The sequence below is a fragment of the Balaenoptera borealis genome (genome assembly GCF_965194805.1).
Source record: "Balaenoptera borealis genome assembly, chromosome: 4".
Lineage (NCBI taxonomy): Eukaryota > Metazoa > Chordata > Mammalia > Artiodactyla > Balaenopteridae > Balaenoptera > Balaenoptera borealis.
In genome coordinates, this window is record NC_138861.1 from 545,808 (window position 1) to 571,098 (window position 25,291).

General features: G+C 44.8%; 1 pseudogene across 1 annotated transcript; it reads left to right on the forward strand.

The window, feature by feature from the left end:
- The first annotated feature begins 1,550 nt into the window (after positions 1-1,550).
- LOC309628146 (catenin alpha-1 pseudogene) lies at positions 1,551-10,506 on the forward strand (annotated as a pseudogene). Its single transcript has one exon. The product of its transcript is annotated as a catenin alpha-1 pseudogene (transcript).
- The last annotated feature ends 14,785 nt before the right edge of the window (positions 10,507-25,291 follow it).

Consider the following 25,291-nt stretch of genomic DNA (forward strand, 5'->3'; position numbering starts at 1 on the left):
ATAAAGATGTTAAAAAAACAAATATCCCTGTGAACTGGTAGTTTTCCCCACACATCCAAAGCTGCAAAAATTTTAAAAGGTGTTAGTTGCAGCTCTTCAGATCTGGCTCTGGACGTCCTGTTGCCGGCTGGTCCTGTAGAATGTTGGTTTCCTAAGTCGTGGTCATTTAGGCAAATTACCCTATTCCTTAATTTAATAGCTATGAAATAAGCACAATAGTAGTGTCCATTTTATAAAACTGGAGGGAGGTTCAATCAGATAATTAGCGCACAGGACTTGGCATATAGTAACCTCTCAATAAATATCAGCTGCTATTTGTGGATTCTGTTAAGCATATCCTTGTTTACCGCGTTCCTCTTAGTACCCTTCCCGTATCTGAGATGAATTTATTTATGGTTACCTCTGTGAATCATGCAGCCCTCCAAGCTTCTCCCCACACCTGGAACAATCTTTCCTAATCAACTCACCAAAGGCTTTTTTTTTTTGGCATTCTGTCCCTCATAGTTCTTGCAATTTACTTTTCCCAGGCAGACCTTTTGAAAAGCAAATACAGGGAAACTTTGCAATGTTTGGTGAGTCTTTAGGAAAAATCCCAGTTTTCTGGTCATAGTCAGTGTATTTTTATTAGTAGTGAAAGAATATGGCTGGGGGTGAATAGAAGCAGCTCTTCCTAGGAAATGTGACAATTCCCATCAATGCTTTATTACAAAAACTTCCACACATATGCTTGATCTGGAAAGTAGTCACATGAAACCGCTGACCAGATTCTTTCTGACATCTTGTACAGTCACTTAATGTTCCAAAAATCAGAGTAGGAAATGAAAAGTCTTAAGTAACCTGAATCAGAAAGAACTCATTCCATGAAGAGCTTTCTTTTATTTATGGAAATAAGCCTGAGCGGTGTTCTTGTGAGACAGGAGAATTGTACTATTTTCAGAAACAGAAGGAGTTAAGCATTTTTAGAAGAATTTAATAGGGCAAGGTGTGTGTGTGTTTCAACCTTTTAAGACAAGAATTAGAAGATTGATAAGTAACACCAGAGAGAATTGTCGCAACCCACTCACCAAACCACCCAGGTGGCTTTGCCGAGACTATGCTTTCTGCAGAACAATGTCACAGTGACCCTGAGCTCCTCTGGTGCTGTTGAAATCTCTCTGTTTGCAGTGTGTCATTCGTGCAAGCTTTGTCCTCCTGGGGCATTGTATTTGTGCATGGAAGGACACACTGGAAATACCTGTTCTGGGACAAGGTTTGTGTTGAATGGCCCATTGTGGGTGTTTATGTGGACTCGTTTCCCTGAAAAGGCCGTCTCGATAGGGCGTCTGCTGGAAAAGCAACAATGAGCTACATTTTCAAAATAAACCAACTCCTTGTTCTGAAAAACCGCAAGTAACACTTTGTGTCAGGATATTTAAACAGGGGATAAGCATTCCCTTTAAAAATGGGAAAGATAAAACTGCACTTGTGTACTCTGAGCATATGTACCTCCTGGACTTCAGCTCTGGCCCTTCTGAAGTAGCAAACCGGGAAAGCCTGGTGCCAGAGGCTCAGCACGGGTTCAGGAAGTTCTCTGATTTGGGAGATCCTGACAGTAGGTCCCTGAGACCCAGGCCCTGCCCTGGTGGAGTCACAGGTGAGAAAGCGCAGTGACTGCATTTTGTGCACAGAAGTGTCCGGGGAGAGAGCTGAGAGCAGCGCTCCCGGGTCAGGACAAGGTGACCTGGTCTGAAGCCGGCCGCCCGTCAGGAACCAGAGAGCTAGGGTTACAGACGCCCACCTCCAGCTCACAGCACTCACAACCTCTTGACCCGTTCTTCCTTTCTCTTTACGGCTCATTACTTTCTGCAGGTGTGTGATTTCACCACTCCTACAGGCATCACTCTTCCCTAAGTGCTCCGTGTCGTGGGTCAGCTGTGTCCTCCGGGAAGATAAGTTGAGGCCCTAATCCCTCCACCTATGGCCTCATTTGGAAACAGGGCCACTGCTGATGTAGCAGGTTGAGAAGAGGTGATCCTGGAGGAGGGTGGCCCTAACCCAACATGGCTGGTGTCCCTGCGATCAGAGGATGTGAGGACAGGGACACAGAGGGGAACGGAGGCGGAGCCTGGAGCTGTGCTGCCACAACTCAAAGAGCGCCTGGGCCCCCAGGACCTGTCGGGAGAGGAGGGACCCTCCAGGGGGCGCTTCGGGGGGGAGCAGGGCCCTGCCAGCCCCTTCTCCACTGGGAGAGAATGAACACCCACTGTTGTGAGTCGCCCAGATCGTGGTGCTCTGTTAAGGCAGCTCCAGGAAACAAGCACGGTCCATAGGGAGGGGGCCCGTTAGGACGTTTGCCCTTGGACCTCACTTCCCAGCCCAAGGATTAGGGTGGGGTGATACTCTGTGCCTGCCTCTCTTTCGCTTCTACTAGACTGTAAGTTTCATGAGGCCAGAGATTACGCCCGATTCATCCCAGTCACCCCTGGGGAAAGTGTGCCCCCCAGATGGGCCCTGAAGTTCTGGTTGAATGAAGATATAAAGGGTCTTAAGCTTTATATTTTTCATAATAGTCCACTTTTTTCCAAATAAAGTCCTGGGTAGGTAATGGAAACAGTCATGCCCAGGAAATCCCATTTAAGTCTATTTACACAACTCCCGTCGTTCTATCCCCAGACAGTGGAGAACTCCGTGTTTATTAGTGTTCCCAGAATATTGAAAAACATAGGACGGTTCACACCTGGGCTGCACATATCTGAGGACATGCAGTGTTCTCACGGTCCTCAGCTGGGTCATCACCGGTTAGTGTCTAAACCCTGAAAAGAAACATCCAAGTTTGGTTTATGTTACGATCCCATTGCTTCCCAAGCACCTCTCTTGTCTGCATTCGCCACTTTCCAACAGGAAAGACAACAAACAACCCTGTTATTGCCGTAATGGCTAGCAGTCTCGGTGGCACAAGAAGTTTACTCTAAAGAGCTTACTACTCACTAATAATAATAAGAAGAAGAACAAAAGAAAACCCCCAAGGATGAGGCCATGCAGCCAATGTCTGTATTATCATTATTCAGAGGACAGAAGCCACAGCTATGCCATTACCATAAACACGTCTCCTTCTTATTGGCAGATGTTTCACTTAAATAAACATAATCAGGATTTGGGAAGATTCACCTTGGCAGCAGCTAAAACACATGAATATTCACTAATCTCCTCGTGTCCCCGTTGTTACTCCAGCTGCTCTGGAAAACGCATTTTTTGGCCGGGGTGGGGGGTGCTGGGGAAGCAAGGCCAGCCCGAGGCTCACGGTGCGTGCAAGCTGTTCACAGCTCCACGCACAGGAGGAAGCCGCTCGGGCTCTCTTCAGTTCCCTCCTAATGTACGTAAGCACCTCTTTATTTCACAGTACGCCACAGTCCCTCCAGAACGTGCTGGTACTAAGGGGTAATAGCAATTTCATGGTCCAGTCACCTTACCTTTGAGTTCCTTGCGCACACATGATGAGTGTAGGGTGATATTACACTTTAAGTTATCAAAAACTATCATAGGAAGAAAGAGAAGCTCACACATGCTCATTGTGTACAGAGTCAGTGGGGTGCATGCACCCACCCCGATGTTCATCGCAGCGCTATTTACAACACCCAGGACATGGAAGCCACCTAAATGTCCATCAGCAGACGAATGGGTAAAGAAGATGTGGTACATATATACCATGGAGTATTACTCAGCCATAAAAAGGAAAGAAATTGGGTCATTTGCAGAGACGTGGATGGACCTAGAGACTGTCATACAGAGTGAAGTAAGTCAGAAAGAGAAAAACAAATATCGTATATTAACGCATATATGTGGAATCTAGAAAAGTGGTAGAGCTGAACTTATTTGCAAACCAGAAATAGAGTCACAGATGTAGAGAACAAACTTATGGTTACCAAGGGGAGAAAGGGGGGATGGGATGATTTAGGAGATTGGGATGGACATATACACACTACTATGTATAAAATAGACAACTAATGGGAACCTACTGTAGAGCACAGGGAACTCTACTCAGTGCTCTGGTGACCTAAATGGGAAGAAAATCTAAAACAGAGGGGATATAGGTATACGTATAACTGATTCACTTTGCTGTATAGTAGAAACTAACACAACACTGTAAAGCAACTGTACTCCAATAAAAATTAATAATAATAATAAAAAAGAGTCAGTGTGTTGTAGGTGAGGGGGGTGAAGCTCCTGACCTCAAGGGCAGGGTCTGCAGATAATCCCTAAGGAGCCTAAGAACCTCTTCTCTCTGCCCCTCACCCCTGCCTACCCTCCTCTTCTCTGCAGACCACCCCTCTGTGCTCTCTCATCACGACAGCCCCAAATGACTGCCCTTACTCCAGAGTGTCTGTACTTCCTGTGTCCAAGGACCACCACGGACTGATGCTGAGCTTCTGTGCACCTTCATCCAGTTCCTGAGTGAACCAATCCCAGCAGCTCAGCTCAAGGACCAGATGGCCGCCCTGGCCAAGCAGCGGAGCCCCAAAGCATTCACTGGCCTGTGGAGGAGAGGCTGGGCGAGGGAGCAAGGAGGCGCCTGGAGAGGACTTCAGAAAGTGCTCTGAAGATGTTTAGCGAGTATAATCCTTTCTGGTTGCAAAGTGTTGTACACATAAGGTGCACATTGACCTGATCACACCATTTGGTTTATCCAGCAATTCTTCATAATTCTGACATGACGCTTTCTAAAACCTGGAAAAAAAATTACATTTTGTATTGATTTATAAATCAGTGAGTAGAATGCTGTTTCCTTTAGTATTATTTCACTTGGTAATTAGCAGTTATATGCCAGTGGTGAGGTTATCTCTGTAAAAACAGATTAGGCATTTCTCGTGCTGCTTGACTATTAGGATTCGTCTGGTACAGAATTTTCCTGGTCTTACTTCTATAAAAGTCATAAATTCACAAGTTACTTTACAGTTCCTGAGAAAATTGAAGTTATTCCCCATAGAAAACTGATTTCTTTTATATACTATGTCTTCTCCTATTAATTTTTCTCTCTGCTGGCATTATCCAACTCAATCCTGTGTCTGTAACATCAGGATTTATAACTGCTCCTCTAGAAAAGTGTTTCACTTGATTAAACTCTGTTCTTTCCTGCAATCCTCTAAAGTAATCCACTCATGATTCAGTAATCACCGAATGCTGATTCTCTTTGACTTATATGTTGCACACAGGGACACGAGCAGAGGTATAATACATTTTTATTAATTAACCGAGATCCAGAGTATTCGAGTATGAATATCTAATTGAAAGAGGTCATCTGTAAACCTAATACCAATCAGAACTTAAAGCAACCAAAGTACATCATGTTTATAAAAATAAGAAGTATAGACAAATTATGCTTCCTCCAGGGTTTATTAGTGCATAATTCATACTAATAGCTGACACAGAGAAAGAAAGCCTAGACTGTAATCTCAGGTATGTAATGCATGGTTTGTTTGTCACTGTATCTGTCTAATAGGTACCTAATATCTTGTCGGTACTTTTAGTGTTTATCAAGCGAGTATAGGTGGATTATTTAGGAGCTTGATGGGAACAGCACAAACAGAATAATCCCAGCACAGACTTTCTATTGACGTCCATCTGCATTGTCAAATAACCAGGCAGAATATTCCATCAAAGTGGGGCTGGAGTTTAAAATAAGATCCAAGGGTTGGCAGAGCCTGCATCAGGGTAGGAAGTGCTGGGACATAGGTGCTCATCCCTGGAACCTGGATGATGGACTCGGGAATAAAGTCTCAGGTCTGCAGAAAGTGCCATTAGATGTTCACATTCACAAAAGGCTGGAGAAGGCAAAGCCAAAAAAAAAGGGGGGGGTTGATGGTTCTGGGTTCTGCAGACCCTCACCGTGGACCACACAGTCACTGCGTGGAAAGCAGCAGTGTCACCTGCTCACGGCCAAAAGGCACCAAGTATCACAAAATAAGGTACTTGAGTCAGACCTTTCATTCTGAGAATATGAGTGCAGGGAAGCAGCGCCAGAGGTCGGACTCGTGAGCCAAGTGAGAAATGACATCAGCAGATGACTTTGTTAAGGTGAATGGGAGACAGGTGCGAGGAGACTGATGAGACACAGACCCCCCCCCAAACCAAGTCTGAAGTGAAGCCACTTCGCCTGAAGAGCTTTGAAAATAAATCCAGCTTCTAAACCTGAAGATGACTGAGAATCACACAGACACAGAGAGAGAACGTGGAAAGAGCATAAAGCTGGGTCAGGCTTTCCAAAGAGGCACACGGAACAGTGACCTGAGTCAGATCTTTGGGATGATGCAGTTATTAAAAATAATATACAACGAAACCAAATATGTTTATATTTTTAGGAATTAGTATTAACAAGAGAACGTCTTAGTAATACTTAATAGTTTACAAAGATATATCCAATACTATTTTTTAAATTTATTTTATTGAAGTATAGTTGATTTACAATGTTGTGTTAATTTCTGCTGTGCAGCAAACTGACTCAGTTTTACATATATGTACACATTCTTTTGCATATCCTTTTCCATGATGGTTTGTCACAGGATATTGAATGTAGTTCCCTGTGCTCTACAGTAGGACCTTGTTTACCCATCCTATATGTAATAGTTTGCATCTGCTGACCCCAAACTCCCACTCCACCCCTCCCCCACTGCCCCTCCCCCTTGGCAACCACCAGTCTATTCTCTATGTCTGTGACTCTGTTTCTCTTTCATAGATAGGTTCATTTGTGTCATATTTTAGATTCCACATATAAGCGATATCAGATGATATTGGCCTTTCTCTGTCTGACTTACTTTACTCAGCATGACAGTCTCTAGGCCCGTCCATGTTGCTGCAAATGGCATTATTTCATCCTTTTTTTTATGGCTGAGTAGTATTCCATTGTATAGATGTCCCACATCTTCTTTATCCATTCCTCTGTCGATAATCCAGTACTATTTATGTTATGATTGACTAACAGATGTTGTTCAGCTGCTACGCACCAGACTCGCTCACTTATAAACATTTGTCATCCTCACTCGCTGACCTGCTCAGCTGGCCTCTTGTGCTTAGTGGGTGGAAAGTAACAAAATCTTTTCGTGTCTTCCTGTTCTTCCAATATCCACCTAGGTAACCCTCAGAAAATACTATTTAACTTAATCGAAACATAATAGGGGAGACAAAGTGGCGGCCGTTGGCTTCGGGCTTCAGGAATCTTCCAGCACTTGCTGAGCTCACCGCAGAAATGACTGCTGTCCACGCAGTCAACATAAACGTCAAATGGGGCCCCAAAAGACTAGAGACAAGGACTCTGGAAGTTGAAAGACTGTTGGAGCCTCTTGTTACCCAGGTTACAACCCTGGTAAATACCAATAGCAAGGGGCCCTCTAATAAGAAGTGAGGTCGTTCTAAGAAGGCCCATGTTTTGGCTGCATCTGTTGAACAAGCAACTGAGAATTTCTCAAGAGAACAGGGATAAAATTGCAAAGGAGAGTCAGTTTCTCAAGGAGGAGCTTGTGGCTGCTGTAGAAGATGTTCGAAAACAAGGTGATTGGATGAAGAGTGCTGCTGGAGAGTTTGTAGATGGTCCCTCTTCTTCCGTGAAGCGTGGCAACCTGGTTCGGGCAGCTCGAGCTTTGCTCTCTGTTGTTACCCGGCTGCTTATTTTGGCTGACATGACAGATGTCTACAAATTACTTGTTCAGCTGAAAGTTGTAGAAGATGGTATCTTGAAACTGAGGAATGCTGGCACTGAACAGGACTTGGGAATACAGTATAAGGCCCTGAAACCTGAAGTGGATAAGCTGAACATCATGGCAGCCAAAAGACAACAGGAACGGAAAGACATGGGCCATCGTGATCAGATGGCTGCAGCCAGAGGAATCCTGCAGAAAAACGTTCCAATCCTCTATACTGCATCCCAGGCCTGCCTACAGCACCCTGATGTCGCAGCCTATAAGGCCAACGGAGACCTGATATACAAGCAGCTGCAGCAGGTGGTCACGGGCATTTCTAGTGCAGCCCAGGCTACTGCATCAGCTGAGGCCTCCCCGCACCAGGGTGGAGGAGGAGGAGAACTGGCACATGCCCTCAATAACTTTGATCAACAAATCATTGTGGACCGCTTGAGCTTCCGCGAGGAGCGCTTTAGGCCTTCCCTGGAGGAGCGCCTGGAAAGCATCATTAGTGGGGCTGCCCTGATGGCTGATTCATCCTGCACACGTGATGACCGGCGTGAGAGAATCGTGGCAGAGTGTAATGCTGTCCGTCAGGCCTTGCAGGACCTGCTCTCAGAGTTCATGGGCAACGCTGGGCATAAAGAAAGAAGTGATGCACTCAATTCTGCAATAGATAAAATGACCAAGAAGACCAGGGACTTGCATAGGCAGCTCCGCAGAGCTGTCATGGACCATGTTTCAGATTCATTTCTGGAAACCAGAGTTCCACTTTTAGCATTGATTGAAGCTGCAAAGAATGGAAATGAGAAAGAGGTTAAAGAATATGCCCAAGTTTTCCGTGAACATGCCAACAAATTAACTGAGTTTGCCAACTTGGCCTGTTCCATCTCAAACAATGAAGAAGGTGTAAAGCTTGTTTGAATGTCTGCAAGCCAGCTAGAAGCCCTCTGTCCTCAGGTTATCAATGCTGCATTGGCTTTAGCAGCAAAACCACAGAGTAAACTGGCCCAAGGGAACATGGATTCTTTTAAAGAGCGGTGGGAAAAACAAGTCCGAGTTCTCACAGATGCTGTCAATGACATTACTTCCATTGATGACTTCTTGGCTGTCTCAGAGAATCACATTTTGGAAGACGTGAACAAATGCGTCATTGCTCTCCAAGAGAAAAATGTGGATGGGCTGGACCTCACAGCTGGTGCAATTTGAGGCCGAGCTGCTCGGGTCATTCACGTGGTCACCTCAGAGATGGACAACTATGAGCCAGGGGTCTACACAGAGAAGGTGCTGGAAGCCACCAAACTCCTCTCCAACACAGTCATGCCACATTTTACCGAGCAAGTGAAGCGGCCGTGGAAGCCCTCAGCTCGGACCCCATCAGCCCATGGATGAGAACGAGTTTATCGATGCCTCACACCTGGTGTACGACGGCATCCGGGACATCAGGAAAGCGGTGTTGATGATAAGGACCCCCGAGGAGCTGGATGGCTCGGGCTTCGAGACGGAAGACTTCGATGTCAGAAGCAGGACAAGCGTCCAGACAGAAGACGATCAGCTGATAGCTGGCCAGAGTGCCCGGGTGGTCATGGCTCTGCTTCCCCAGCAGCAAAAAGCAAAGATTGCGGAACAGGTGGTCAGCTTCCAGGAAGAAAAGAGCAAGCTGGATGCCGAAGTGTCCAAGTGGGACGACAGTGGTAATGACATCATCGTGCTGGCCAAGCAGGTGTGCATGATCATGATGGAGATGACGGACTTCACCCGGGGTAAAGGACCGCTCAAAAACACATCAGATGTGATCAGTGCCGCCAAGAAAACTGCTGAGGCGGGATCCCGGATGGATAAGCGTGGCCGTACCGTCGCAGACCATTGCCCAGACCCAGCCTGCAAGCAGGACCTGCCGGCCTACCTGCAGTGCATCGCCCTCTACTTCCACCAGCTCAACATCTGCAGCAAAGTCCAGGCTGAGGTGCAGAGCCTCGGCGGGGAGCTGGTCGTCTCCGGGGTGGACAGCGCCATGTCCCTGATCCAAGCTGCTAAGAACTTGATGAACGCTGTGGTGCAGACAGGGAAGGCGTCCTACGCGGCCTCCACCAAATACCAGAAGTCCCAGGGGATGGCTTCCCGTAACCTCCCTGCTGTGTCGTGGAAGATGAAGGCGCCTGAGAAAAAGCCCTTGGTGAAGAGAGAGACACAGGATGAGACACAGACCAAGATTAAGAGGGCATCTCAGAAGAAGCACGTGAACCCTGTGCAGGCCCTCAGTGAGTTCAAAGCCATGTTCAGCATCTAAGGCTGCCCCCAGCCCTCGGGGCTCCTAAAGATCTGTCAGTGTTCTTCCCTCGTGTATTTGCTGAATAGAACACTGACGTTAGATTCCATAGGAAAATAGATTTCAGACCTGGCCAAGCTGGTGAATTTTGAAAAGACATACTTGTGTTTAAGTCAGTCAAGATACTTTTAGAATTCAGGAGCATATATCTAGCTATATTTTTTTATAAGCGTAAAAATTCCATAACCAAAGAGAACCCCACATTAACTTGTTAGTAACACTGTTGACCAAGTTGAGATGCCTGTCTTCTAGTGGTGGCAGCTGTAGGATTTGAGAGAATGGGGTCTGGTTCAGGGAGAGGGCTTCCACTGGTTCCGGCAGTTTGGCTGGTATTAAATGACCAAAGATGACCCAGAGTAAGCCACCTGGGCATCTTAGGAGGCCCTGGAAAAAGGAACATTCCCAGAAAGGTCTCCAGAGGGACAAACCACACGAAACTGAGTAAAACATAATGTGTCATGAAGAAAACTGATTATTCTCTTTATGACACAAAATAAGAATTTTTTTTCTTTTTTTAAATTTTATTTATTTATTTTTGGCTCTGTTGGGTCTTCTTTGCTGTGCACGGGGTTTCTCTAGTTGTGGCGAGCGGGAGCCACTCTGTTGCAGTGCACGTGCTTCTCATTGCAGTGGTTTCTCTTGTTGTAGAGCACGGGCTCTAGACACGTGGGCTTCAGTAGTTGTGGCACACGGGCTCAGTAGTTGTGGTGCATGGGCTTAGTTGCTCCGCGGCATGTGGGATCTTCCCGGACCAGGGCTCTAACCCGTGTCCCCTGCATTGGCAGACGGATTCTTAACCGCTGCGCCACCAAGGAAGTCCCCAAAATATGAATTTTAATGCATGGTTACAATAACTAATGTACTCTGCTGCAGGACATTAATAAAGTTGCTTTTTTCAGGCTAGAGTGTCGTGATGCTGTAATCAGAACATGCTTTTTTCCCTTTCTTCAGCTTCAAATACAAATTCATCATTGGGCTCACTTCTAGTAATTACAGTGTTTCGTAACTTGGGCTTACGATAGAAGCCTGACAAAATAGTGTTCGCTTAGGCAATAATTTAGACTTACCTTATTTGTGACTACTATAGTGATTACTATAGCTACAAGGTATAATTTTACTTTCTTATTTAAATTTTATGAATTTGAATGTTTTTTACACTAACTTTTCCCAATAAAGTCCACTATGAAACCCAATAAAGTCCACTAAGTAAAAAAAAAAAAAAAAAAAAAGCGTATTGGATTGTATATTCTTGCTGAACACCCCTCGAGTTCTGGCAGGAGGAGAGACAGGAAGAGGCGGAGGGCTGGAGCTGAGGAGGAGCGCGAGGGAGGGGCTGGTGTGGTGTCCTCGGAGACGCCCAGCTCTCTGGGCCTCAGTCCACAGAAATGACACACATTAGGTTTGGTCCCTATGCTCTCTGAGATCTAGAAATCCACAGTGTTACAGGACGCTGTTTTGAAGTAAGTCTGGCCATTCAAGACCTGTATTGTGTTGAATCGGAGCAAGATGGATTTCTCCTGAAGACACGGAAGATTAAACTTCAGGTCTCCTTCCTCACATGGACCCCCCACCTTGCGATCTGGGACTTGACGGGAGGCGCAGTGTTTTCTAGGTGCAGGAGAAGCCAGGCTCTGCTCCCAGGGGGCATAGCTAGGAAAACCTTTTTGGTAAACTGCCTAAACATATTTCAGAAAAATGCTGGATCTCTAAGGCTACAAAAATTAGTTGTCTTTTCCTTTGTCATTCTAAATTAGTACTTATATTCATACTTAGTTTTGTATTTGTAATGTTGTATTCTCTCTTTTTTTTAAGAGAACCATCTGCCCCAAGTGTATAAACTTCAGGCTGCCCGGAACCTGAATGGGGTCCCGTGAACAAGCGTTTGTGAAGGTTTGGCCCTGACTTTTCCTTGTGTCTAATCACAGATAGTTGGCTTTGTCTTCTCCTACACCTGTAGATGCTTCTCATGCCTTTCCAGTTTCCATTCCACTTTTCAGCGAGATCTGAGGATCGAGGATGGTCTGACCTTGCACAGTACTGAGTCACGTGGGGCCTGAACGTCCTGCCTGAGGTTCCCTCTTCCGGAGTCCTGCCCCTGTTTTTGTAGTTCCCTGCCTTTTCTCAGAGAACGGGCCCTAAGTTTGAGAACTGGTCTTCATATAAAATGGAGCACGTATGGCGTATTCTAAACCTCCCAGGATGGTCAGTTGAATACTAACAGCCTCCCTTAGAGTACGTGTTTCTCCTCACCACACGCAGACGTGACGTTTGTCTGGCAGTTCATTCCTTAGCAGGAGGGCAACACCCCCTTCGCTGGCCATTTTCCGGTCACTGTCTCATACAGCTCTTGGCGTGTCATCCTTAGCATGGAACGGCCAATATTATGACAGTAGGTCAATCTCTTGCTTCTTTGAGACCCTCTTCCCACATTTTTCAGTAACTGACCCACCACTCCTATGTTTGAAAATGTTGAGTGGAACCAAATAAATCCCGGTGACAGTTACTTCAGGAGCAAGATGCACAGACATTGATTGGCAAGTGATACTTGGTGATATTCTTATTTATGAGGTACATTTCTTCCATCACTTGACGTCTAAAACTTCTGAGATATTCTTTACTTTTTCTCTTTATACCTCTTTTTGCTATTATAATGTCTGTTGTTAAATCATTTTGTTCTTTGTACCATTTTAAAGACGATATTTAACCTTAAAAGCAAACTTTTTCTATTTTATTTGCCAAATCATTTCTTTTAGCTCACAGCACTTAAAGGTCAATTTGCAGTTTAATTTTCAGATTACAAAGGAACACATGGGGGGAGAGATGTATTTTACATTTCATTTATATTGTACTGTAATATACTGTATTGTAAACCAGTATTATGCATAGAAATGTTTATTATTTTAAGGAAAAGATAAAATCCATGAAATCTTATTAGAGCAATCAGGAGACTACCATGGGCTCCACTTCTAACTGAATACTTCTATTTTCAAAATTCAAGGTATAAAACTTGTAAATTCAGAGCATTGTATTCCTTGAGTGGTTAGGTTAAGATTTTTACAATACTCAAGAAAAGAGAAACAAATCCTGTTTTGGGGACTCAATGTCCCATGGAATGGCCAGGAAGTACATCCATCTAGTATAGCTGGACACCACGACCACCCTAGGAGATGGAGAGGTTTGAGAGTTCCTGAGTTTATGGAATAAAAGACTGTAGCATCCCCTGGTAATGTTTAAGCTGGAGTCCTAAGCAAACCCAGGAAAACCTTCTAAAGGGGATTTGAAATCACTGGTACCATCACTTAAATGATTTCTCTTCTCCTGGAGGTGGATAGATCTAAATATATTAGGTTGAATTCAGTGCCCCCCCCCCCCGCAAATTCACATGTTGAGGTCCTAATCGCCCAAGACTTCAGAATGTGACCTTGTTTGTAAGCAGAATTGCTGCAGAGGCAATCGGTTTAGAGAAGGTTCTAGTGGCTTAGGGCGGGCGCCTAACCCAGTGGGAATAGTGTCCTTCTAAAAAGGGGAGGTTGGAATGCAGACGCGCACCCGGAGAGAACAGCCTGTGCAGGTGGAAGCAGAGATCAGGGAATGCAGCAGAGGAAAGGAAGATCAAAGATTGCCAGCAAGCCCCCGGGTGCTAAGAGAGAGGACCTGGACAGATTTCCTCACAGCCTCAGAGGGACTCAGACCTCCTCAGCTGTGACACAGTACCTTCCTCTTGGGGAAGCCACAGAGCCTGTGGTCCTCTTACGGCAGCCCTCCAAGCTAATGCAGTTAGGGTCACAGTTCTTAAGAAACCTCTGCTAAGGTTGTTACAAGCTTTTCTGAAAAATAAAGTGCGTGTACGCCTTCCGAAAAAGATGAGTGCCACCCAGGTCTGTCCTGCCTAAGGTCCCTCCTTTAGATCCTCTGGTTTCTTACCCTTTTAATGTTAGTATCACTCTTTATGTTAGTATGAGAAACATATTTGCTTGTACAATCAAGAAAAGAAGTTGTAATTGGATTTCACCACAAGCCAATAATTTCTCACCGGAGCAAGTTAATAAATCCTCACACCTGTCACATCACTGGAGTGTCTATGTGGAATAGACATATGTGGATATGTGGAATTTAAAAAGTCAAACTCATAGAGCCAGAAAGTAGAGGGGTGGGTGCCAGGGGCTGGGGGTGGGCACTGTGGGGAATTGCTGGTCCCAGGGCACAAAGCTTCCGTTACAAGATGAATAATTTCTGGGCAGTGAACAGCGTGCTGACTAGGGTAAAGAATACTGCACGGTGCACTTGACGTTGGTGAAGAGAGTAGATGTTAAGTGTTCTCACCACACACACACACACACACACACACACACACACACACAAGGTAACTATGTGAGGCAACAGATGCATTAATTAACTTGACGGCATCCTCATTTCACAGTGTATACGTATATTACATCATCACAACATACACCTAAAAAGAATCACGTTGTACAACCTAAATATTCGCAATTTTTATTTGCCAATTATACCTCAATAAAGCTGGAAGAAATAATAAAACAGAAAAATGAAGAATCACTTTTCAGGACTTCCCTGGTGGTGCAGTGGTTAGGAATCTGCCTGCCAATGCAGGGGACACAGGTTCGAGCCCTGGTCTGGGAAGATCCCACGTGCCGTGGAGCAACTAGGCCCGTGCGCCACAACTACTGAGCCTGCGCTCTAGAGCCCGCGAGCCACAACTACTGAGCCCATGTGCCACAACTACTGAAGCCCGCCTGCCTAGAGCCCTGTGCTCTGCAATAAGAGAAGCCACCTCAATGAAAAGCCCGCGCACTGCAAAGAAGAATAGGCCCCGCTCGTTGTAACTAGAGAAAGCTACAGCGTGCAGCAATGAAGAGGCAAATCAGTCAAAAATAAATGAATAAAATAAATTAATTTTTTAAAAAAAGAATCACTTCGCTAAGAGTAATGAGGACCCTGGAGGCGGGAGGGGAGCCGTGTGTGGCACCGTAGTGACAGAAGGGACTGGAATGCCAGGGCAGTGTCTGTTAGCTCTGTTTCTTTGTCTGGATGTCAGTTACACAGGCGTGTTAGTGTTAGTTTATAAAAATTCAGCAAGCTGTACACTTCTGATAGGTGCCACAAGTTTTACACAGTGATAGTCACATTACTATTTCAGGAGCTATGAAAACTAACCATTTGCTCAGTTTGCAGCCTAATGTTTTCTTAAAAATGGCTTTTGTTAAAACCCATGGAAAAAAACACATTCACTTTACCCGTTGAGTTTACCCCATTTTTATCATTGTGAAGCCAAAGTGTTTTGAGGTATATCGATACAACTTTGTTAGATACAAGCTTTATTTATTTGGGAAAAAAATCCTACAAACAGTAAAAGAATGCCTAGATCATGTTGGCAATTAATTAGAATAGATTTCAAAATATCTTATTTAAATGTCTCTGAAGTTGGCATCGTTCATCTGACTAGGTTTGCCATAATCTTGAGACTCATAATTTTTCCCTTCCTGTGTGAAATAACTAAATGCAAATAAAATAATCATACCATGAAACATCAAAGTGACAGAAGCTCTTGGCAAAATATCTGCAAAATGGCTTGAGCTGTGTTAAATTTGTACACCCAAGCTGCTTTAGATGAGGCTGAATGAACATGAATCAGAGACAGCTGATGAATCAGGAGTAGGGAAGGCAGATGTAAGGAAACGGTCCCAGAGGTGTTAAGGTACCTGCGGGTCCCTGTGCAGAGCTCCTGGAACACAGAAGGTCGAGTCGCTGCTGGGTCTTTGGCATTATCAGGAAAAATGCTGCGTGACTATAGTCTTAAATCAACTGAGTAAACGCGGGCAAAATTCCTAATATTCCCTGAGCCCCAGTCTTCTTGTCTGTTGAATGGTAACCCTAATGCTAACCTTTTGGTTTGTCTGGGGTTAGAGAAAGAGTATATAATGCACTTGGCAGAGAGCTTTCCCGTAAACCAGCCAAGGACAAGAGCACTGGGGAGGGAAAGAAGAGCTCTTTACAAAGTACGACTGCTGTTCAAATGTTATTTATTACCCTCGTTTTATTTAAACGGATAAGCAAGAAACCATTCTAAGCAGACGGATCATTTTCACACGTATTCATGAGTTACGTCTTACTTCCTGTCATGAAACTTCTTATCACATACTAATTTGTGTGATCAGTTCAAAATGTTGTTGAGATTGTTTCTAATCACTAGTCTTAATGTGCAAATTATTTATTCAATATATCCTTATGATGTAGCCCCATTTCTTATGTCTTCAAATGAGCACAGTTCCTTTAAAAGTAAATAGCACCCCAGCCCTGCAAGTGGTTTGACCTTTTATGCCATTGTCTATAATTCATTCATTCAACAAATATTTTTTGAGTAATAACTGTGTGCCAGATTGTTCTAGGTGCCCAGAATATAGTAGTGACCAACTCAAAGACCCCATTCCTCAGAAAGCTGACATTACAGTAGGGAGACTGAGTTAACAATAACGGTAATGAACAGATAGTTTAGTATAGTAGTTGGTGACATGTTATAAGAAAACACAATGGAGCAGGGTAAGGGAGATTCCAGGGGGATGGGTAGATCTCACTGAGAAGGTGACAGGCGACACTTGAAGCAGGTTAGAGATTCAGCCCTGCCGTTATCGGGGGAAGAGCATCCCAAGCCGAGGAACAGCCAGTGCAAAGCCCAAAAGCTGCAGGAGGCTGTGTGACTCTGTAGCAGACGGAGACAGGCTGTGGGTCGCTGGGAGGACCTCAGCTTCGCTTCCAGTGAAATGCAGTGTTTAAGCCCAGGAGAGGCATGGTGGAATTTGCTGCCGTTTAAAAAATGCATTTTAGATTTTAAAAGGATCAGAGGGTCAGCCGAGGAGGCACCTGGGGAAGACCCAAGGGTAAAAGCAGAGAGAACAGTTGGGAGGTGAGTATCCAGGTGAGAGATGCGGGGGGCTCCAGCAAGACTGAAACAGTGGGGTCGGTCGGAAGTGGCTGGATTTGGGATGTATTCTGAAGGAAGAACCCACAGTAATTTCTGACAGATTGGCACGGGATGTAACAGGACATAAACATGTGCTTCTGGTTCACAGAAAACTGTTATGAAGGAAAATGTCTCATTTTTAAATTAAAAGTCTTATATACACTCGTTTGCTCGAAGTGTGTGCTTTCTCTCGAATTGTACATAATGAAGCTACGTGTGAAACAAATGAGAGCGTTGTTAACCTATTTTTCAAAATGCTGCGCTGAGTCTTAGGAAGAGGGGTCTCTGCAAGGGAGTCCTGGGTGCCTGGTGGGCTTGCCCCCCGCGCCCCTCTGCTTCGGAGGATGCCACGTGGTGGAAGCTGTCCATCTATTTCATTTCCGTCAACCAGAGTCGAAGTGGCATTTCCTGATGTCACTCATTGAGCTCTGCTGGCTTGTGACCCCGCGGTTTCCAGGCTTGTGACCCCGTGTTCCTTCCCCTTGCTCTCTGCCAGGCTGTCTTCAGAAGAATTTCACGTGACTGTCAAAGGGAAATTACCTCTAGTTCCTTCATCTGTCAAAATCCTGTCATCGCTGCAGCTGTGTCTCAGCCTGACTCAGGCTATGAGGTGAGGCTCGGATTTTATTGTCACTTTCTTTTCTTCTGACAGTCTGAGAGCACGCGCCCTCCACTTCGTTGTGCACGTGTGTGCCGCGCTGCGTATCGTTACATAACTGCTGTTATGCAGAATGTGAGCCCTTTCATCCTCTCATCCAAAAGATAATTCTGCAGCAAAACCTTTTCAGTCCCTTAAGGTTTTATTTGACATTCTCCTAAACGGTGGAATATTTGAAATACTTATTAAAAATAAATAAATGTTAAATGATTGATTAATTGATTAGGGAAAAGCTCAGAAGCCTGGTCTCTTTTTCTTAGGGACTCCCAGGACGGTTAAAAAAAAAGCAACAACAATGATTGGTTAAGGGGGAAATTTATGAATCTTCCAGCCTTCAGTGAATATAAGGTTATCTCTTGCTCGTTTGCAGTGTTTATTTTTAACACTTTTTACTTGTTCTTCATAAAGACAATGCATCGTGCCTCCTTTGAGCACTGTGGAAATCATTCCTAAATACTGCAGGGAATAAATGATGTGTTAGTTATTTAACTTCATGTGTTAAAATGTTGTTTGGGTTTGGACAAGTGTATAGTGAAATGTATCCATCATTATAATTACCATACAGGATATTTTCACTGCCCTAAAAATCCTCTGTGCTCTGCCCTGTTTATCTCTCCTCTCCACCACCCTGGCAACCACCTATCGTTTTACTTTCTCCATAGTTTTGCCTTTTCCAGAATGTCACACAGTTAGAATCATTAATTATGCAGCCTTTACAGATGGGCTTCTTTGCTTTGTAATATGTGTTTAAGATTTGTCCCTTTCTTTCCATGGCTTGACAGCTCATTTCTTTTTTAGTGCTGAGTAATATTCTTCATTGCTCCAAGTTTTGACAATTATGAATAAATGTTTATTCTATAAAAATTTTAAATGTTTACACTATGGACATCTGTGTGCAGGTTTTTGTGTGGATGTCAGTTTTCAACTGTTTTGGGTAAATACCAAGAAGTTCAGTTGCTGGGTCATATGTTAAAGAATGTCTGGCTGTGTAAGAAACTACCAAACTGTCTTCCAAAGTGGCTGCACCCTTCTGCGTTCCCACCAGCAATGAATGAGAGTTCCAGTTGCTCCACATCCTTGTCACCATTTGTGGCTGTCAGGGTTCCAGACTGTGGCCATTCTAATAGGTGTGTCGTGGTGTCTCATTGTTGTTTGAATTTGCATTTCCCTGATGACATCTGAGGCAGAGCACCTTTCCACGTGCATTTTTGCCATCTGCATATCTTTTTTTGTGGGGTGTCTTTTAAAAATTTTGGCCCATTTACAAATTGCATTGCTTGTTTTCAATAAATAAAGTGTTCATAAATAAACTGATTTAGCCAATGTGTCTTTTGCAAATATTTTCTCCCAGTCGTATCTTCTAATTCTTGATGTTGTCTTTCACAAAACAAAGTTTTTAATTTTAATGAAGTCCAGCTTATGGACTATTTCTTTCATGAATCACGTCTTCCGTGTTGTATGGCATTAACATATATTGATCTTCCCTCCTAGACTGGAATGACCATTCAGAGATTTGTGCCTCCTTTTCACTGCCAAGACTCACAGGTGTGGTTGGCATGTTCTATGAACATGGGCCTTGTGATGTCACAGTGACCAAACTCACTGGGTGTGCAAGAAACACTATACAAGACTAACAATCTTACATTCAGAAAAAATAACTTCAGCCCAAGCTTTAGATTTCCTGACTCCCTTTATACTCAGAAAGTCAAAGAAACATTGGCATCTACAGCAAAAAAATTACATTCATCCAGAAAAAGAAGTCAATGTAAAGACAACGGCAACAATTACATCCTTGTAAAAAACAAAACGTAGAAAAGAAATTGCAGACTAAAATAAAGACAATGGAAGCAAAGTTCATTATTGCCAGAATAACAAGGAAGACATTCCCTGGAGGAGGGAGGGGAGACCTTATATAACTGGGATTTTCCTAAATAATATGGTGAAACTATGGAGGGATAAGCCTTCAAATTATCGTTCTCAGAGACTCTCTAGTTTCGGGGTGGAAAGATAGCAAATGTGCTTTTGGTTCTGACCATTTCTTTCTACAAGGCAGATCTTGCTAGGGTTCTTTTTGGGCAGGATAAGAACAGTCATTTTTCCTTCTAAGCGTTGTGCCGCTGACCCAGTGTCGTGCCGGAGCTGGACACCAATTCCAGGTGGCCAACCAAGCTCATGCTCTACAAAATCCCTTTTCAGTTCCATTACGTTGGCGGCTTAAGATCAGCCACGGTGGAGGAGCATTTACACAGCAGAAACTGGCAAACACCTAAACCAGCCCTGCCTGCCAGAGTCCGCCGTTGAAGATTCACCAGCATCCATCGGCCTGATCCTGCGAGCTCTGACACAGGTACCGCTACTCACTCCATCTTCACACAGAAACGCCATCTCCTTAGCAATGCTGCGTGCACAGTGGATAAGCCATTAACCTTTTATAGGATCGGAATTGTACAACCTTTCCTACAGCACAAGTACATTCCTTCCACAGAGTGAACTAGTTTGCACATTCCTGTACAGTTTACAAAATACATGAACCTCTACAGTCTCATTTCCATTTTATTTTCACAGCATTCCCAGGTAGAGTAATTATTATTCCACCTAATGTATGAAGAAAATACAGATAAGAGAGATTGTCAGTTGCTCAGAATAACAGAGCTTAGTTAATTAATTGGCTTTTGATGTCTTCTTTTTTCCTGCATTGTCATTGCATAGAAGGATGGAAATATTATTCATATATGGATATCTTTGTTTTAATATGTTAACTATGATCTTTATAACACTATCTTTTTTTTTAAACATCTTTATTGGAGTATAATTGCTTTACAATGGTGTGTTAGTTTCTGCTTTATAACAAAGTGAATCAGCTATACGTGTACATATATCCCCATATCCCCTCCCTCTTGCGTCTCCCTCCCACCCTCCCTATCCCACCCCTCTAGGTGATCACAGAGCACCGAGCTGATCTCCCTGTGCTATGCGGCTGCTTCCCACTAGCTATCTATTTTACATTTGGTAGTGCATATATGTCCATGCCACTCTCTCACTTTGTCCCAACTTACCCTTCCCCCTCCCCATGTCCTCAAGTCCATTCTCTAGTAGGTCTGTGTCTTTATTCCCGTCCTGCCCCTAGGTTCTTCATGACCATTTTTTTTTTTTTTTAGATTCCATATATATGTGTTAGCATACGGTGTTTGTTTTTCTCTTTCTGACTTACTTCACTCTGTATGACAGACTCTAGGTCCATCCACCTCACTACAAATAACTCAATTTCGTTTCTTTTTATGGCTGAGTAATATTCCATTGTATATATGTGCCACATCTTCTTTATCCATGCATCTGTTGATGGACACTTAGGTTGCTTCCATATCCTGGCTATTGTAAATAGAGCTGCAATGAACATTTTGGTACATGACTCTTTTTGAATTATGGTTTTCTCAGGGTTTATGCCCAGTAGTGGGATTGCTGGATCATATGGTAATTCTATTTTTAGTTTTTTAAGGAATCTCCATACTGTTCTCCATAGTGGCTGTATCAATTTACATTCCCACCAACAGTGCAAGAGGGTTCCCTTTTCTCCACACCCTCTCCAGCATTTATTGTTTTTAGATTTTTTGATGATGGCCATTCTGACTGGTGTGAGGTGATACCTCATTGTAGTTTTGATTTGCATTTCTCTAATGATTAGTGATGTTGAGCATCCTTTCATGTGTTTGTTGGCAATCTGTATATCTTCTTTGGAGAAATGTCTATTTAGGTCATCTGCCCATTTTTGGATTGGGTTGTTTGTTTTTTTGATATTGAGCTGCATGGGCTGCTTGTAAATTTTGGAGATTAATCCTTTGTCAGTTGCTTCATTTGCAAATATTTTCTCCCATTCTGAGGGTTGTCTTTTCATCTTGTTTATGGTTTCCTTTGCTGTGCAAAAACTTTTAAGTTTCATTAGATCCCATTTGTTTATTTTTGTCTCCATTTCCATTTCTCTAGGAGCTGGGTCAAAAAGGATCTTGCTGTGATTTATGTCATAGAGTGTTCTGCCTATGTTTCCCTCTAAGAGTTTGATACTGTCTGGTCTTACATTTAGGTCTTTCATCCATTTTGAGTTTATTTTTGTATAACACTTTATCTTGATAATGTTTTGAAATGCAAGCTATTTGCTCTTATTGCTTATAGCATTTTTGAAAGTTTGTGACATACTGATGCTAATATCTACCTTTGGGTGCTTATTCTGTAGCTTTGCTGTGCTACGCACTCTACCTAGAATCTCACTGCACTCCCCCAGGGTAGCATAAACACCCACATTTATATCAAGGAATGGAAGTTTACGTCAGTCGAGAATCTGCCCCAGATCGCATAGTGGGAGGCTGGGATGTGAAGAGTAGCTCTGATACTCCAGTCTGCAGGTTCCGTCACAGTGTAAGTATTGTGGCACCCACCACTTGGTGCTTGCCCTTCTCCTTCTTCATTAAAAGAGTTTTTTTCTTACACAAATTAACTTAAATGCATTTTAATTTACAACCAAATATCTTTAAAACAATCTGTATGTCATTGTTTTAACTTTAATAATCTTCCTTTCTTCATGGATTTTGTCATTTATATATTAGTTCAATATTTATACAGTGAAAAAAAGGCAATGTCCAGTTTTTAAGTGCCGTGGCTCTGAAGCCAGACTTTGTAAAGTGGGGCTATTCATATTTAGTTCAAAGAATTGCCTAGAGGACTCCTTCTCGGCCTTTTACAAGTCGGGACAAGGGCAGAAAACAGTCCCATGTGAGCAGCTCGCTGGGGTGCAGAGGCACGGCTGCCTGAACCTCAGGGCCGTCTGGCTCTCAGTGCCTGTCAGACACGCCTGCCCCACTCCTACCCCCAGGGAGGAGTGCCGGCCTCGGGAGTCACAGGCAGCATCGATGGATGCCAGAGAACCTGGCACACAGAAGACACTGCGTTAGCTCCACTTGGTGAGCTCTAACTAACGAGACTTTTCTGCATTAGATGCAAACTCCTGAACGTTAGGGAGCCTGAATGGTGTCTGCTGTGGGTCACTTTGTCACTGTTTCCTTCCAGCACGACTCTTCATCCCACTTCACACCATCTACCTTTCATTGCTGGGGGCCCGGAAATTCAATATCAAGTGTTTGAAATGATGTCAACCATCTTAGCCAAGCTAAGCGTGGTGCCCTCCCAGTAGGAAAATGCAGGAAACCAGGGGCGTGAAGAAGCGGGAATCACAGGAAAAGAAGAAAGCCCTTGTGTCACGTCCTCTCCTTCTGCTGGATGCCCCGCCGGTGGTCCTTCTCTCACACACTCCAAGACAGGCTCCGTCCTTCTCTGGGTGCTCTCACTGTGAAAAGGCCTGCAGCTTCTCTGCTCCCCAAAGCCGACTCTGCTTAGAAATCAAAACATCGACTGCGGCGGGACCACCTCAGCTTGAGAGCTGATGCGCGGATAAAGGTCTCGGGTCAGCCTGGCGCTGCTCCAGCTGGACACCTACAAGGGCAGGGGCTGCGGTCCCCCTTCTCCCCTGGGTTCAGCTGGGTGCTGGCCCTTTCTCTCTTGGAGCCCGTGCAGAAACCCTCCACCGCCCATGACCAAGAACTGCAGTCTCCAGGACCCCTTTCTCAGGCCCCGCCAGGCGTGCTGAACGTGTCTGGCACCCTATGGGGCGTCTTCCTGCCCCTTCAGGGGACCCTTTAACACAAGATGCCAGACAACCCCTCCCATCCTCCGCACGCACGGCCCACAGGTCCCCGGGAAACACACACCTCAGAACTGTCATCGTGCCAGTGGGTTTCTTTCCAAAACATAGGACTCTGCTATAAAAGGTCTCTTCAGGCAGCTTCTGATAGTTGAGGTTTCTCAGCTCTAAGCCATTTGTTGCCTTTGCCCTTCAAGTGCACGGAGCCCCTAGTGAGTTCTCTAGGCGGTGGTCTGGAAGTGAGTAAACAGCTCTCATCCTTCACTGTGGCTACAGGACGTGGCTTCACCTTTCCCGCCCACTTCAGTTCCAAACCTTGTGCATTTTCAGTGAGTGCCCTAGGGTCACGCAATAGGTCCTGGGACCCCTCTTGGTAGGTTCTGCATGGCTGGCTTAGGACCTTACTTGGGAATCCCAGACTGGTTTAATGGCTATCATCGTAAATCAACTACTAAACCAAATCAGAATTACTAGTTATATCTGAATAATTTAATTGTCTAGATATGTGACTTTGTGCAGGTGAAATAAAACTGTCTTAAAACCAGGAAAACTTCCTTTTTAAAAGTCGTGGTTCATGTAGGAACTCTCCCAGGGCTGATATGATAATTGGGAGTAAATTCATCCATAGATTAAATCATTAGCACAGATTTGTAAATTATCCTGAAGAACATAGTTACGTTTTAGATGATGTGAAATTAGAAGTAATGTTTGCAATTTTAGTATGTGAGCCTGGAATTCAAGACAACCCTGAAAGGACGTTAGAGGACAGGAAAATAACTATTCCTGTTGCTCTGGTCCTGGGAGGTTTGCCAGACTGCAGCCGATTACGCTGCCGTCAGGACCTCCTGGTGCCTAGCTGCCCAGCACCCACGCCCCTCGCACTTCTGTCCGTGCAGCACCGCGCGCCTCTCGGGACTGCAGTCGGCGGATGAGAAACCATCTCCTCACGTCGCCCGGGCCGCGTTTGCTGTGGGCGCAGACTGGGCTTTAATGGCAGACAAATCCGAATTCAAACACTGACCTCGGGGAAGCTAGCGACGCTCTTTCGAATTTGCTTTGAAAGTGAATACAGGTTTCCCTTGCTGCCCTAAAGTAGATCACCCCGCGAAGCTTGCGCGACCGAAGTGGTGTAAAGCGAAGGAGCAGTTGCCTTGGGGCACCTCTTGCTGACGAGGCGCGAGGGGCTCTGGAGGAAGCACGGGGGCTGCCAGACACAGGTCAGGGTTCTGGAGGCTTGATGCTGAGGCGCTGGGCGTGCCTTCCCTAGGTTAGGGGCCCGGCGGGGCCGCCCTCCCGCTTGGGTTGCGCGCCGTGTCTGGGGCAGCTCTACCCCCTGCAAAGCGAATGTTGGACGCTATTTTCACTTCCCGCCTTTTTTCCATAGAAGTGAAAATCCTTTCCAGATTTCTTTCCGTGTGAAAACAGGTACTAATGCAGACATTTTCTGAAAGCAAAGTGGCATGAAGCAAACTTTCGAAAAGCGGGGAGTATCCATAGTTAGCCAATTAATGGGTTCATTTTGTCATTCAAAAAATAGTTACAGGGGGCCTCCCTGGTGGCGCAGTGGTTGAGAATCCGCCTGCCAATGCAGGGGACACGGGTTCGAGCCCTGGTCTGGGAAGATCCCACATGCCGCGGAGCAACTGGGCCCGTGAGCCACAACTACTGAGCCTGCGCGTCTGGAGCCTGTGCTCCGCAACGGGAGAGGCCGCGACAGTGAGAGGCCCGCGCACCGCGATGAAGAGTGGCCCCCGCTCGCCGCAACTGGAGAAAGCCCTCGCACAGAAACGAAGACCCAACACAGCCATAAATAAATAAATAAATAAATAAATAAACAGAGCAGCCCTAAACTTTGGGGTGCCTGTGCCTTTTAAAAAAAAAAAAAAGTTACAAAAGAAAAACAAAAACAAAAATAAAAAAACTAGAGACTTCCCTGGCGGTCCAGTGGTTCAGACTCCGTGCTTCCACGGCAGGGGGCGTGGGTTTG